Source organism: Rhinopithecus roxellana, chromosome 6 (genome assembly GCF_007565055.1).
Source record: "Rhinopithecus roxellana isolate Shanxi Qingling chromosome 6, ASM756505v1, whole genome shotgun sequence".
Taxonomy (NCBI): domain Eukaryota; kingdom Metazoa; phylum Chordata; class Mammalia; order Primates; family Cercopithecidae; genus Rhinopithecus; species Rhinopithecus roxellana.
In genome coordinates, this window is record NC_044554.1 from 48,158,168 (window position 1) to 48,174,482 (window position 16,315).

Below are 16,315 nucleotides of genomic sequence, written 5' to 3' on the forward strand. Positions count from 1 at the left end.
CTACACTCCAGCCTGGGTGACAGAACGGGATGCCGTCTCTAAATAAATAAATAAATAAATAGGTGGAGAAAGCTATACCATGATAATACTAAACAAAGCAGACTTCAAAGCAAAGAAAGTTATCGGAGCTTAAGAGGGGCATTACAGTCAGGTGTTGTCACTCACATCGATAATCCCAGCACTTTAGGAGACCAAGGTAGTGAGGGATTGCTTGAGCCCAGGAGTTTGTGATCAACCTGGGCAACATAGCAAGACCCTGTCTTTACAATAAATAAATATATATAAATATATGTACCAGCTGGTCACGGTGGTGCATACTTGTAGTCCCAGCTACTTAGGAGACCAAAACGGGAGGATCACTTGAGCCTGGGAGCTCCAGACTTCAGTGAGTCATGATCACACCACTCTACTCCAGCCTAGGTGACAGAATGAGACCCTGTGTCCAAAAAAAAAAAAAAAAAAAAAAAAAAAGAGGGACATTACAGAATGATAAAGGAGTCAAATCTCCAAAAACACATAATTAATCCTTAATGTATATGCAACTAACAAAAGCATCAAAATACAAGAAGTTAAAAGTGGTAGAACTAGTCCAGGCACGGTGGCTCATGCCTGGAATCCCAGCACTTTGGGAGGCCGAGGCGGGTGGATCACCAGAGGGCAGAAGTTCAAGACCAGCCTGGCTAACATGGTGAAACCCTGTCTCTACTAAAAATACAAAAATTAGCCAGGCGTGGTGGCAGGCACCTGTAATCCCAGCTACTCAGGAGGCTGAGGCAGGAGAATCGCTTGAACCAGGGAGGCAGAAGTTGCAGTGAGCTGAGATTGCGCTATTGCACTCCAGCCTAAGCGACAAGAGCAAAATTCCGTCTCAAGAAAAAAAACAGTGGTGGAATTGCACAGAGACATTGATAAAGTACTATGGTACTTCAAACTTACTATAAAGCTACGGTAATCAGGACAGTGTGATATTAGTGAAAAATAGATAAATAGATCAATGGGCCAGGTGTGGTGTCTCACACCTGTAATCCCAGCACTTTGGGAGGCCAAGGCAGGTGATTCACTTAAGGTCAGGAGAATGAGACCACCCTGGACAACATGGTGAAACACTGTCTCTTTAAAAAAAAAAAAAAAAAAAATCAATTGAATAGAATAGAGATCTCAGAAACAGACCCACATAAATAGAGTCAAGTGATCTTTGACAAAAGAGCAAAGGCAATACAGCGAGCAAAGACAAAGATGGTCTTTTTAACAGATGTTGCTGAACAATTGGACATGCACATGCAAAAAACTGACTTCAGACTCTGACCTTACACACTTCACAGAATTCAGATGAATCAGAGACCTAAATGTAAAGCTCAAACCCATAAAAATTTTAGAAGGTAACATAGGAGAAAATCTAGGTAACTTCAGATTGGCAATGACTTTTTAGATATGCCAAAGGTAGGATTTATGAAAGAAAGAATTGGGACGGGCATGGTGGCTCATGCCTGTAATCCCAGCACTTTGGGATGCTGAGGCGGGCAGATAACCTGAGGTTGGGAGTTCGAGACCAGCCTGACCAACATGGAGAAACCCCATCTCTACTAAAAATACAAAATTAGCCGGGTGTGGTGGCACATGCTTGTAATCCCAGCTACTTGGGAGGCTGAGGCAGGAAAATCGCTTGAACCCGGGAGGTGGAGGTTGCGGTGAGCTGAGATCGTGCTATTGCACTCCAGCCTGGGCAACAAGAGTGAAACTCCATCTCAAAAAAAAAAAAAAAAAAGGAATTGATAAGTTGGACTTCATTGAATTCAAAAATTTCTTCTCTCTGAAAGAGAGAATGTTGTCAAGAGAATGAAAAGACAAGCTACAGACTGGGAGAAAATATTTGCTAAAGATAGAGCTGATAAAGAAGGACTATTAACCAAAACATACCAAGATCTCTTAAAACACAACAATAGAAAAAAAAACCTGAGTTTTAAATGGGCCAAAGACCTTAAGAGACATCTTTCCAAAGAAGATACACAGGTGGCAAATATGCATATGAAAAGATGCTTCATATCATATGTCATTGGGAAAACGCAAATTAAAATAATGAGATACCACTACAAACCTATCAGGATGACAAAAATCCAGAACACGGCAGGGCACGGTGGCTCACGCCTGTAATCTCAGCATTTTGGGAGGCCGAGGCAGATGGATCACCTGAGGTTGGGAGTTCGAGACCAGCCTGGCCAATATGGTGAAACCCCATCTCTACTAAACATACAAAAATTAGCTGGGCGTGGTGGCAGGCACCTGTAATCCCATTACTTGAGAGGCTGAGGCAGGAGAATCACTTGAACCCAGGAGGCGGAGGTTGCAGTGAGCCAAGATCGCACCATTGCACTCCAGCCTGGGGGATAAGAGTGAGACTTCATCTCAAAAAAAAAAATCCAGAATACTTGGCTGGGCATGGTGACACATACTCATAGTCCCAGCTACTCAGAAGGCTGAGGCGGGAGGATCAATGGAGCCCAGGATGTTAGGTCTGCAGTGAGCTATGACAGTGCCACTGCTATCCAGCCTGGGTGACAGAGCGAGACCCTGTCTCAAGGGAAAAAAAAATGAAAAGCCTGTGTGCTGTATGATTCCTACTATATTACATTTAGAAAAGGCCAAACTATGGAGACAGTAAAAGGAACCGTTGCCAGGGTCTGGAAACAAAAGGTTGCCAGGGACTGAAGGGAGGGACCAAAGAGGCAGAGCACAGGAGGATTTTTCAGGCAGGGAAACTCCTCTGAGAGAGCTGTAACAGTGGATGCATGTTATGACACATTTATCCAAACCCGTGACATGCACACCACCAAGACGGACCCTAATGCAAACTGTGGACTTCGGGTTAAAATGATGTGTCAGTGTAGGTTCCCTAATTGTAACAAATGTACCACTTTGGTGGAAGATGATAATGGGAGAGGCTATTAGCAGGGACAGGGAACATATGAGAACTCTCTGTACCTTCTGCTCAATGTTGCTATGAATCTAAAACTGGCCTGAAAAAGTAAAGTCTGTTACAAAAAACAACAAAAAAACGACGCAGTGAGCATTAGGAAGAAAGGGACAGGGCACACGCATTCCTCATGGAAATCATGCAAACATATCTTCTGAAGAAGACCCCACTTTATTTATTTATTTATTTATTTTGAGATGGAGTTTCGCTCTTTCACCCAGACTGGAGTGCAGTGGCATGATCTTGGCTCACTGCAACCTCCAACCCCCAGGTTCAAGCTATTCTCCTGCCTCAGCCTCCCCAGTAGATGGGGTTATAGGCACCCGCCACCACGCCTGGCTAATTTTTGTATTTTTTAGTAGAGACGGGGTTTCGCCATGTTGGCCAGGCTGTTCTTGAACTCCTGACCTCAGGTGATCCACCTGCCTCGGCCTCCCAAAGTGCTGGGATTACACGCATGAGCCACCGTGGCCGGCCAGACTCTACTTTTGAGTGGGGTCTCCTGCAGATGAGCCTGAGAGAGCCAGCAGGATTAGGTGACGAGGAAGGAGAGAGATCTTTGCATCTTCAGACATGACATAGGGGAGCAACACCCATGGCAAATCTGAACGTGAGCAGCTCCAGGCACCATAAAGTGGGCACAGGAAGATCAAGATCTTTTTTTTTTTTGAGATGGAGTCTAGTTCTGTCACCCAGGCTGGAGTAGAGTGGTGTGATCTCAGCTCACTGCAACCTCCACCTCCCAAGTTCAAGCAATTCTCCTGTCTCAGCTCCCGAATAGCTGGGATTACAGGCATGCATCAACACACCGGCTAATTTTTGTATTTTTAGTAGAGATGGGGTTTCACAATGTTGGCCAGGCTGGTCTCAAACTCCCAAACTGCCACAGCCTCCCAAAGTGCTGGGATTCCAGGTGTAAGCCACCACGCCCGGCCAAATCTTACATAGTGCTGAAGGCTTTTATGTATCATTTTCCCTCTTCCCCTGTGACTGACACCTGGGGAAATTGATAAGAAGCCTCAGTGCTCCCTCCTTTGCCGCCAGTGGGAGGTTTAAGCCACACAAGCCCTGTGAGTGCACACAAACCCTCACCCAGTCACACCCACCAACCACCATAAAAGCCCAAAGCCAGTCTCCTTTCCCTGTTCTCACATTTTTTTTTTTTTTTTTTTTTTTGAGACAGAGCCTCACTGTCACCAGGCTAGAGTACAATGGTGTAATCTTGGCTCACTGTAACCTCCACCTCCCAGGTTCAAGGGATTCTTCTGCCTCAGCCTCCAGAGTAGCTGGGATTACAGGTGCCCACCACCACGCCCAAGTAATTTTTGTATTTTTAGTAGAGATGGGGTTTCGCCATGTTGGCCAAGCAGGTCTCGAACTCCTGATGTCAAATGATCTGCCCACATTGGCCTCCCAAAGTGCTGGGATTACAAGCGTGAGCCACCGCAGTAGGCCAGTTGTATTTATCTATTATTATTATTATTTATGGTGTTTTTTTAAAAAACATTTTTCTTTTAGACTTCTAGGTCAGCAGTATGTTTTTAAAAAAAAAAAGAGAGACAGGATCTCGCTATATTGGCCAGGCTGGCCTTGAAATCCTGGCCTCAAGCAATCCATCAGCCTTGGCCTTCCAAAGTGCAGGGATTAGAGGTGTAAGCCACCATGCCTGGCCCCAGATAGCATTTGATTTTGTTTTTGTTTTTTGAGACAGTCTTGCACTGTCGCTCAGGCTGGAGTATAGTGGTGTGATCTCGGCTCACTGCAGCCTCTGCCTCCCAGGTTCAAGCGATTCTCCTGCCTCAGCCTCCCGAGTAGCTGGGTGCATACCACCATGCCCAGCTAATTGTTTGCATTTTTAGTAGAGACAGGGGTTTCACCATGTTGGCCAGGCTGGTCTTGAACTCCTGACCTCAGGTGATCCACCCTCCTCGGCCTCCCAAAGTGCTGGGATTAGAGGCATGAACCATTGCGCCCAGCCTAGGATGGCATTTTTTGGTGTTCCCTTGATTGAGAGAGAGCTCTGCAGCAGGTTCTGGTGTGCTCTAGATGGCCCCGCTGCCTAAAGCCACATTATGTGGTATATCCCACGGTGCCACATATACCAACGGAAGATGCCATGGTGCTAGAGATAACAATGGTACGTGTAGTCTCTGGCGAGCACTAATAGAAAAGCTGCAACTCTGGGCATGGTGGCTCAGCCTGTAATCCAGCACATTGGGAGGCTGAGATGAGAGGACAGTTTGAGCCCAGGAGTTTAAGACCTGCCTGGGCAACATAGGGAAATCCTTTCTCTAGAAAAAATACAAAAAATTAGCTGGGTGTGGCGGCACATGGCTGCAGTCCCAGCTACTCAGGAGGCTGAGGTGGGAGGATCACCTAAGTCTAGGAAGTGGAGGCTGCAGTGAGCCATGATTTTACCACTGCACTCCAGCCTAGGAAGTCGGAGGTGAGGCCCTGTCTGGAAAGAAAGAAAGAGAGAAAAGAGGAAGGAGGGAAGGAAGGAAGGGAGGAATGAGGGAAGATAGGAAGACAGCAAGGCAGGAGGAAGGAAGGGAGGGAAGGGAAGGATTGAAGGAAGGGAGGGAAGGAGGATGGAAGGAAGGGAGGAAGGGAGGGAGGGAGGAGGATGGAAGGTAAAGGACGAAGGGAGGGAGGATGGAAGGAAGGGAGGAAGGAGGGAGGATGGAAGGAAGGAGGGAGGAGGGAGGGAGGATGGAAGGAAGGGGAGGGAGGGAGGGAGGAGGAAGGGAGGGAGGGGGAGATGGAAGGAAGAGGGAGGAGGGAGGGAGGGAGGTGGAAGGAAGGGAGGGTAAGGGAGGATGAGAAAGAAGGGAGGAGGGAGGGAGGAGAGGATGGAAGGGAGGGAGGGAGGGAGGATGGAAGGAAGGAAGGGAGGGAGGGAGGGAGGGAGGGAGGATGGAAGGGAGGGAGGGAAGGATGGTGGAAGGGGAGGGGGAGGAGAGGGGAGGAAAGGAGAGGGAAAGAAAGAAAACAGTGGAGATGCTGAGGATTATAGAACAAAGCCCCATTTTTTTAGCACATTTATGATTCAAAATGCAGCTCTTTGGCCGGGCACGCGGTGGCTCATACCTGTAATCCCAGCACTTTGGGAGGCCCAGGTGGGTGGATCTCGAGGTCAGGAAATCGAGACCATCCTGGCTAATACGGTGAAACCCCATCTCTACTAAAAGTACAAAAAAAATAGCTGGACGTGGTGGCGGGTGCCTGTAGGCCCAGCTACTTGGGAAGCTGAGGCAGGAGAATGGCGTGAACCCAGGAGGCAGAGTTTGCAGCGAGCCGAGATCGCTCCACCACACTCCATCCTGAGTGACAGAGTGAGACTCCCTCTCAAAAAAAAAAAAAAAAAAAAAAAAGAATGCAGCTCTTTGCATGCCACAGGGTCCTGGTAGAGACTAAGCACTTGACCACGGGGCATCAAGAGACAACCAGACTGCAGCTGTGCGTTATGAGAACCATCAAATTATAATGTTGAATGAGCAAAGCAGCAATCCGTTATGCAATGGAGATGGCATATTCTACATAAAGCCTCTGTCCAGAGGGCAAAATAAGTTACATAAATAGGGAACCTGGACCTCCATGTCATTTACCTTCATTGAAACAATGCTTCTCCAGGCTGGGCATGGTGGCTCACACCTATAATCCCAGCACTTTGGGAGGCCGAGGTGGGTGAATCACTTGAGGTCAGGAGTTCAAGACCAGTCTGGTCAACACGGTGAATCCCCGTCTCTACTAAAAATACAAAAATTAGCTGGGCATGGCGGCGTGCACCTGTAGTCCCAGCTACTCAGGAGGCTGAGGCAGGAGAACTGCTTGAACTCCGGAGGTGGAGGTTGCAGTGAGCCAAGATCATGCCACTGCACTCCAGCCTGGCAAGAGAGCAAGATTCCGTCTCAAAAAAATAATAATAATAAAAATAAAAATTAGCCAGGTGTGGTGACGGGCGTCTGTAGTTCCAGCTACTCGGGAGGCTGAGGCAGGAGAATCACTTGAACCTGGGAGGCAGAGGCTACAAAGAGCAAAAAAAAGAAAGAAAGAAAGAAACAGTGCCTCTGTAACTCTGCAACTCGAATTTATAATCTCTCTCTTTTTTTTTCTTTTTTTGAGACAGGGTCTTGCTCTGCCTTCCAGGTTGGAGTGCAGTAGAGTGATCTTAGCTCATTGCAACCTCTGCCTCCCAGGTTTAAGCAATTCTCGTGCCTCAGCCTCCCGATTAGCTGGGATTACAGGTGTAAGCCACAGCGCCCGGCTGGCAGTTGGATTTTTAAAGGTCAAACCTCCCCAGACTCCAAAGAACACTAGGGCCAAACAGCACCACAGAGGATCACCTGGAACTAACTAACTAACCAGGCCCAACCCTGCTTAGAAAAACAACATAGAAGCCTGAATACATGGAACTCCTTCCCGCTTTCTCATTCAATAGCAAACTTCAGATTCCAAAGAATATTGGGGCCAAACACTATTACAAAAGAATATCAGTTTCTCTGGCCAGGCGTGGTAGCTCACACCTGTAATCCCAGCACTTTGGGAGGTCGAGGCAGGTGGATCACCTGAGGTTGGGAGTTTAAGACCAGCCTGGCCAGAAAACTAGCCAGGAGTGGTGGCACACACCTGTAATCCCAGTTACTCAGGAGGCCGAGGCAGGACAATCACTTGAACCCGGGAGGTGGAGGCTGCAATGAGCCAAGATCGCGAAGCTGCACTCCAGCCTGGGGACAGAGTGAGACTTCGTCTAAAAAAAATAAAATAAAATCAAAAACAGCTAGGAGTGGTGGCACAAGTATGTAGTCCCAGCTACTTGAGGGGCTGAGGTGAGACCATCACTTGAGCCCAGGAAGTCAAGGCTGCAGTGAGCCAAGATCACCCCACTGCACTGCAGCCTTGGCAACAGAGTGAGACCCTGCCTCAACAAAACCAAACCAAACCCGAGCCCTAACCTGAGCCCCGGAAGTAGTTCAGCGTCCCTTCTGCTGCATTCCACTGGCAAAGTAATCACAAGGCAAGCTCAGATTCAATGGGAGGGAAGATATAGGCCCCATCTCTTTTGGGAAGCATGGCAAAGTCACATTGTAAATTGCATAGATACAGGGAAGGCATGATGGGGGAGGGAGGTTCTTATTGTAACAACCTACTGCACGTGTCTCTGCACAGCTGAGTCCACTCCAGGAACCTGGCAGAAGACTCTTTTACCATCCTCATGGTCCAGCCCACTGTGCAGCTTTTTTTTTTTTTTTTTTTGAGACGGAGTTTTACTCTTGTTGCCGAGGCTGAAGTGCAGTGGCACGATCTCGACTCACCTCAACCTCTGCCTCCCGGGTTCAAGTGATTCTCCTGCCTCAGCTTCCCAAGTAGCTGGGATTACAGGCATGCGCCACCACACCCGGCTAATTTTTTATTTTTAGTAGAGAAGGGGTTTCACCATGTTGGTCAGGCTGGTCTCGAACTCCTGACCTCAGGTGATCCACCCACCTCAGCCTCCCAAAGTGCTAGGATTACAGGCGTGAGCCACCATGCCTGGCCCACTGTGCAGTTCTGAACTTCTGCTCCAGCTAGTGCTGATATGTGTCAGCTGGACCCAGAATGTTTTTTCCTTACAGTCAGCGTCTCGCTGTGTGGCTGGAGTGCACTGGTGCCATCTTGGCTAACCGCAACCTCCGCCTCCGGGGTTCAAGCAATTCTCCTGCCTCAGCCTACAGAGTAGTTGGGACTACAGTCATGTGCCACAACACCCAGCTAATTTTTTTTTTTTTGAGATGGAGTCTTGCTCTGTCACCTAGGGTGGCTCCGCCTCCTGGGTTCACGCCATTCTCCTGCCTCAGCCTCCCAAGTAGCTGGGTTTACAGGTGCCCGCCACCATGCCTGGCTAATTTTTTGTATTTTTAGTAGAGACAGGGTTTCACCGTGTTAGCCGGGATGTTCTCGATCTCCTGACCTTGTAATCCGCCCGCCTCGGCCTCCCAAAGTGCTGGGATTACAGGCGTGAGCCACTGCGCCCGGCCTTAATTTTTGTATTTTTTACTAGAGTCGGAGTTTTGCCATGTTGACCAGGCTAGTCTCGAATTCCCGGTCTCAAGGGATCCACCCGCTTTGGCCTCTCAAAGTGTTGGGATTACAGATGTGAGCCACTGTACCCAGCTTGGCTAATTTTTATTTTTTAAATTTTTATGTATTTATTTTTTGAGATGGAGTCTCACTCTGTCACCCAGGCTGGAGTGCAGTGGCGCAGTCACTGCAACCTCCGCCTCCCGGGTTCAAATAATTCTCTTGCCTCAGCCTCCCAAGTAGCTGGGATTACAGGCGCACTCCACCAAGCCCGGTTATTTATTTTATTTTTATTTTAATTTAATTTTTTTTTTTTTTGAGACAAAGTCTCACTCTGTTGCCCAGGCTGGAGTGCAGTGGCACAACCTTGGCTCACTGCAACCTCTGCCTCCTGGAGTTCAAGTGATTCTCCTGCCTCAGTTTCCCAAGTGGATGGGACTACAGGTGCATTCCGCCACACCCAGCTAATTATTCGTATTTTTAGTAGAGACAGGATTTCACCACTATGGCCAGGATGGCCTCGATTTCCTGACCTCATGATCCACCTGCCTCAGCCTCCCAAAGTGCTGGGATTACAGGCATGAGCCATGGCGCCCGGACTATTTTTTAAAATTTTTTTTTAGTAGAGACGAGGTTTCACCATGTTGGCCAGGCTGGGCTCCAACTCCTAACCTCAGGTGATCCACCCACCTCTCCCTCCCAAAGTGCTGGGATTATAGTCATGAGCCACTGTGCCTGGCCAATTTCTTACATTTTTTATTTTAAATTTTATTTATTTATATTAATAGAGATGGTGGGTCTCACTATGTTGGCCAGGTTGTCCTTGAACTCCTCGCTTCAAGCAATCCTCCCGCTTTGGCCTCCCAAGGTGCTGAGATTACATGCCTTCATTTATTTTTTTGTAGAGAGAGGGTCTCGCTCTGTCACCCAGGCTGGAGTGCAGTGGCTCCATCATAGCTCACAGCAATGTCTGGGTACACGCCCCCGACCCCCAGCACCTTGGCATGTTCACCAACTCAGGAAGTTCTCTGAATCCCATTCCCCCGATTTTGTTTTTTCTTATGGTGGCTTCATTTCCTGGGCATGATTGGTTAAATCATTGGGGCATTTGTGATTACCTCAACCTCCAGCCCTCTAATGACATGGTTGGGTCCCCTGGCGATCAGCATAACCTCAAGTGTGGTTGAAAGGGGCTTGTTATGAATAACAAAAGAAACTCATTTCACCTGCATCTCCCTGGAGCTATTGTTTTTTTTGTTGTTGTTGTTTTTTTTTGTTTTTTTTTTTGAGACAGAGTCTTGCTCTGTGGCCCAATCTGGAACACAGTCTCGACTCACTGCAGCCTCTGCCTCCTGGGTTAAAACAATTCTCCTGCCTCAGCCTCCCGAGTAGCTGGGATTACAGGTGCACACCACCACACCCGGCTAATTTTTGTATTTTTAGTAGAGACAGGGTTTCGCCATGTTGGCCAGGATAGTCTTGAACTCCTGACCTCAAGTAATTCGCTAGCTTCAGCCTTCCAAAGTGCTGGGATTACAGGCATGAGCCACCACACCCGGTCCTCCCCGGAGCAGTTGCAAGAGCCTGGGACAAAAACCAAATTTATGATGAAAGATGATCCTATCACTCTTACCACTTAGGAAATTACACGTGTTTTAGGAGCTCTAGCCTGGAGTAAAGACCAAAATACACATTTCTTATTATATCACAAGATCACAGCAGCTTTTTCAAATGATGACGCATTTCATAAAATATCAGAAAATCATGTTCATTACTATCACCACCCATCACATCAGAAATGTTTTCCAGTAATGGGAGACTGTGAAGTTCTCAGTGGTGGATATAAATTTTCTAAAATTCTAATCTTCTCTTGAAAGCTCAAACGTTATCATTACACAGTTATTTTCCTTGAAGTGAGAGTTTTAGTTTGTTCAATTTTGAGAAAGTGTCTGCGAAGTCCCAAATCTGAATTATCCCAGTTTGTCAGTCATTCTCTCAAGATGATATCCTAGATAGAAAGTGGCCAGTCCAGCCCCAAACACAAACAATCGCACCAGGCCCATCTCATCATTCAGACTATTTAAAAGACAGGTACTCACAGATCTAGATTGAATAAAATTACGAAATTTTACTGCTGATTGGGGGACATTCTTTTTTTTTTTTTTTAAGATGGAATCTCACTCTGTCACCCAGGCTGGAGTGCAGTGGTACAATCTCAGCTCACTGGAACCTCCACCTCCCGGATTCATGCAATTCTCCTGCCTCAGCCTCCCCAGTAGCTGGGATTACAGGCACGCATCACCATGCCCTGCTAATTTTTGTATTTTTAGTAGAGATGGGGTTTCACCACGTTGGCGAGGCTGGTCTTGAACTCCCGACCTCAGGTGATCTACCCGCCTCAACCTCCCAAAGTGCTGGCATTACAGGCGTGAGCCACTGCGCCAGGCCCATTTCAGCAATTATCTGTTTTCACAGGAGTGCAAATAATACAAGTATCATATAAAGTGCACTATTTTAAAAACACTATTGCTCAGGAGAAGCTATGGCCACTTTGGAATAGTTTGGTCCTCACTATATGATCCAGCAATTCTACTTACTTAACTACTGCTGCTTAAGCAACAGTGTTGGGCCTTCCTCTTCCTATATCGGTGAAGTAATAAGAACCAGAATTTGGCCGGGCACAGTGGCTCATGCCTGTAATCCCAGCACTTTGGGAGGCCGAGGTGGACGGATCATTTGAGGTCAGGAGTTCTAGACCAGCCTGGCCAACATGTCAAAACCCCATCTCTATTAAAAATACAAAAATTAGCCAGGTGTGGTGGCTCAAGCCTGTAATCCCAGCTACTCAGGAGGCTGAGACAGGAGGATCGCTTGAAAGTGGGAGGTGGAGGTTACAGTGAGCCGAGATCATGCCATTGCACTTCAGCCTGGGCGACAGAGCAAGACTCTGTCTAAACAAAAATAAAAAAATAAAAATGGGCAAAAGATTTGAATACACATTTCTTAAAAGAAGGCATACAAATGATCAACAGGTTTAAGAAAAGGTATGCAGCATCGTCGATCATCAGAGAAATGCAAATCAAACCTACAATGAGATATCATCTGACCACAGTTAAAATGGCTTCTATCCAAAGACGGGTAATAACAAATGCTGGCGAGGATGTGGATAAAGGGAACCTTCAGACACTGTTAGTAGAAATGTAACTTAGTACAACCAGCATGGAGAACAGTTTGGAGGTTCCTCAAAAAACTAAATGTAGAACTACTATAAGCTCCAGTAATCTCAATGCTGGGTATATACCCTACAGAAAGGAAATCAGTATATCAAAGAGATGTCTTCATTTCCGTATTTATTGCAGTGCTATTTACGATAGTCAAGATTTAGAAGCAATCTAAGTGTCCATCAATGATCAGTGTGGATAAGAAAATGTGCTACGTATACACAATGGAGTACTATTCAGCCATGAAAAAGATTGAATCCTGCTCATTTGCAACAAACATGGATGGAACTGCAGATTATTATGTCAAGTGAAATAAGCCAGGCACAGCAAGACAAACACTGATGTTCTCACTTATTTGTGGGACCTAAATATCAAAACAATTGACCTTATGGGCATAGGAAGTAGAAGGATGTAAAGTTATCAACAGGCTGGGAAAGGTAGTACGAGGATGGGTAGGGGGGTGGGGATGGTTTTAAAGGGAACAAAAAAATAGAAAGAATGAATAAGACCTAGTATTTGAAAGCATAACAGGGTGACTGTAGTCAATAATAACTTTTTTTTTTTTTTGAGGCGTAGTCTGGCTCTGTCACCCAGGCTGGAGTGCAGTGGTGCAATCTCGGCTCCGTGCAGCCTCTGCCTCCCTGGTTCAAGAAATTCTTCTGCCTCGGCCTCCCAAGTAGCTGGGATTACAGGCACACGCCACCACATGGCTAATTTTTGTATTTTTAGTAGAGACAGGGTTTCACCACGTTCACTATGCTGGTCTCAAAACTCCTGACCTCAGGTGATCCACCTACCTCAGCCTCCCAAAATGCTGGGATTACAGACATGAGCCACCACATCCAGCCTCTTTTATTTATTTATTTATTTAGAGACAGAGTGTCACCCTGTGGCCCAGGCTGGAGTGCAATGGCGCGATCTCAGTTCACTGCAACCTCTGCCTCCCAGGTTCAAATGATTCTCCTGCCTCAGCCTCCCGAGTAGCTGGGATTATAGGCGCCCTCCACCCACCACCACACCTGGCTAATTTTTTGTATCTTTAGTAGAGACGAGGTTTCACTATGTTGGCCAGGCTGGTCTTGAACTCCTGACCTTGTGATCCGCCTGCCTCAGCTTCCCAAAGTGCTGGGATTACAGGCATGAGCCACCGCACCTGGCCTCTTTTAGTTATTTTTAAATGTACAATTCGGCCGGGCATGGTGACTCACGCCTGTAATCCCAGTACTCACTATGTTGCTCTCATCAAAATCAAGAGACTCCATCTCTACTAAAAATACAAAAATTAACTGGGTGTGGTGGTGCGCGCCTGTGGTCCCAGCTACTTGAGAGGCCTAGGTGGGAGGATTGCTCGAGCCTCGGAGGTTGAGGCTGTGATGAGCTGAGATTGCACCAATGCACTCCAGGCCTGGGCAACAGAATGAGACCATGTCTCAAAAAAGAAAGGAAAAAGGAAAGGAGAAAGGAGAGAGGAAACGAAAGGAAACGAAGGGAAACGAAGGGAAGGGAAACGGAGGGGAGGGGAGGGAGGGAAGGGAAACGGAGGGGAGGGGAGGGAGGAGGAAGGGAAAGGGAAGGGAGAGGGAAGGAGAGGGAAGGAAGGGAAGGGAAGGAAGGGAAAGGGAAGGAAGGGAAGGGAAGGAAGGGAAGGAAAGGAAAGGATGGCATAGGACAGCCTTAGAAAATAAAAAATAAAAAACAAAATTAAAAAAAGAAATGAAAAGTAAGCCAGAGATGAAGAGGAAATGTATGCAATACTAAAATCTTGTATCCAAACTATAAAAAGAACTCTTACAAGTCAACTATGAGATGACAAAAAAAATTCAATTTTTAAAATGGGATTTTAAAAATTTGAACAGAAATTTCACAAAAGAAAGTATACAAAAGGCCAGGGCTGGGCACAGTGGCTCACGCTTGTAATCCTAGTGCTTTAGGAGGTCAAGGTGGGAGGATCACTTGAGGCCAGAAGTTCAAGACCAGCCTGGGCAACATAGAGAGACCCCCCCCCATCTCTACAAAAAAAAAAAAAATCATATAAATTAGCCAGGAGTGGCGGCATATGCCTGGAGTCCCAGCTACTCAGGAGGCTGAGGTGGGAGGATCGCTTAAGCTCACGAATTCAAGGCTGCAGTGAGCTATGATCATGCCACTACACTCCAGCCTGGACAATGCTGTGTCTAAAAAGGAAGATATTCAAAAGGCCAATAAACACAAGAAAAGATGCTCAACATCATTAGCCACCAGGGAAATGCAAATCAAAACCACAATGATACATCATCACACATCCATTACAACAGCTGAAATTAAAGACTAGAGATACCAAGAATGGCAACTGGATTCTCATTCAGCGCCAGGGAGAAAGTAAACTGATGTACCAGTTTGGGAAACAGTTTGGTTCTTACCGTATGATTGAGCAATTCCACACTTAGAGAATGAACATGTATTCACCCAACAACTTGTACATGAATGTGCATAGCAGTTTTATTCATAACTGCCCCAAAATGCAAGAAACTCCATGTGCATCGACTGGTGAATGGATGAATGGCGTCATATCCTTGTGGTCGACTACTACTCAGCAGTAAAAAGGAATGAACTACTGATACACGTAACATAGAAGAATCTCAAAAGCATGCGGAGGGCAGGCACGGGGCTCGTGCCTGTAATCCCAGCACTTTGGGAAGCTGAGGTGGGAGGATCACTTGAGCTCAGGTGTTCGAGACCAGACTGGGCAACATAGCAAGACCTCACCCCTATTAAAAATAAAAAAAATTAGCCAGGCATGGTGATGCGTGCCTGTAGTCCCAGCTCCTCAGGAGGCTGAAGCAGGAAGATGGTTTGAGTCTGGGAGATTAAACCTGCAGTGAGCTAAGATCATACCACTGCACTCCAGCCTGGGCAACAGAGTGAGACCCTGTCTCAGAAAACAAAAAACATGCTGAGCAAAAGAAACCAGACACAAGAGTGCATGCCATATGATCCCATGTATGTGAAACTACAGAAAGAGAAATTCTAGTCTAAAATGAGAAAAAGGGCCAGGCACAGTGGGTGGCTCATGTAAGCCTATAATCCCAGCACTTTGGGAGGCCAAGGCAGGCAGATCACCTGAGGTCAGGAGTTCGAGACCAGCCTGGCCAACTTTAGTTGGCCATCTTTTTAGTAGATGGCAAAACTTCATCTCTACTAAAAATAAAAAAATTAGCTGGACATGATGGTGGATGTCTGTAATCCCAGCTACTCGAGAGGATGGCAGAGAATCCCTTGAACCTGGGAGGTGGAGGTTGCAGTGAGTCAAAATCACACCACTGCACTCCAGCCTGGGCGACACAGTGAGACTCCATAACAAAAATAGAATAAAATAAAAATACAAAAAATTAGCTGGGTGTGGTGAGGGTTGCCAGCCACTCAGGAGGCTGAAGCAAAAAAATCACTTGAACCAGGGAGGTGGAGGTTGCCATGAGCCCAGATCGCACCACTGCACTCCAGCCTGGGTGACACAGCTAGACTCCATCTCAATACAAATAAATAATATAAAGTGACAAAAAGCAGGTGGTTGCCTAGCACTAGGGATGGGGGTTATGGATGGACTGGAAGGAACAGGAGGGAACAGTTTGGGGTGATGGAATTGATCTCTACCTTGATTGTGGGGGGTTACGAGGGTGTATAAATTTGTCAAAACTGATAGAAAGGTACACTTAAACAGGGTGTCTTGTACCATATATAAATTATACCTCAATAACATTGATTTTTTTTTTTTAAACAAGTAATGGGCCAAAATGGCAGGAAATTACTGCTTCTGAAAGCAGAGCTCGGGAATAATGTCCTCTATGACAACACCAGCACACCGTCATGTAGATACGGCTAATGACAGTTCTCGGGAACAAAATGATGACGGGCAAATTGTGAATAACAGCAGTCCTCCACTACCGTCCATGATTTCACAGGTCAGATGCACATTAAACTAACTGAAACCAGAAAATGCAACGAAGCCGTGCTGTGATGACTCACGGGGCGGGGAGTTACAGCCTTGGCTCTCTGGCAGGCTCAAGGGGTGAGTGCATGTTGCACG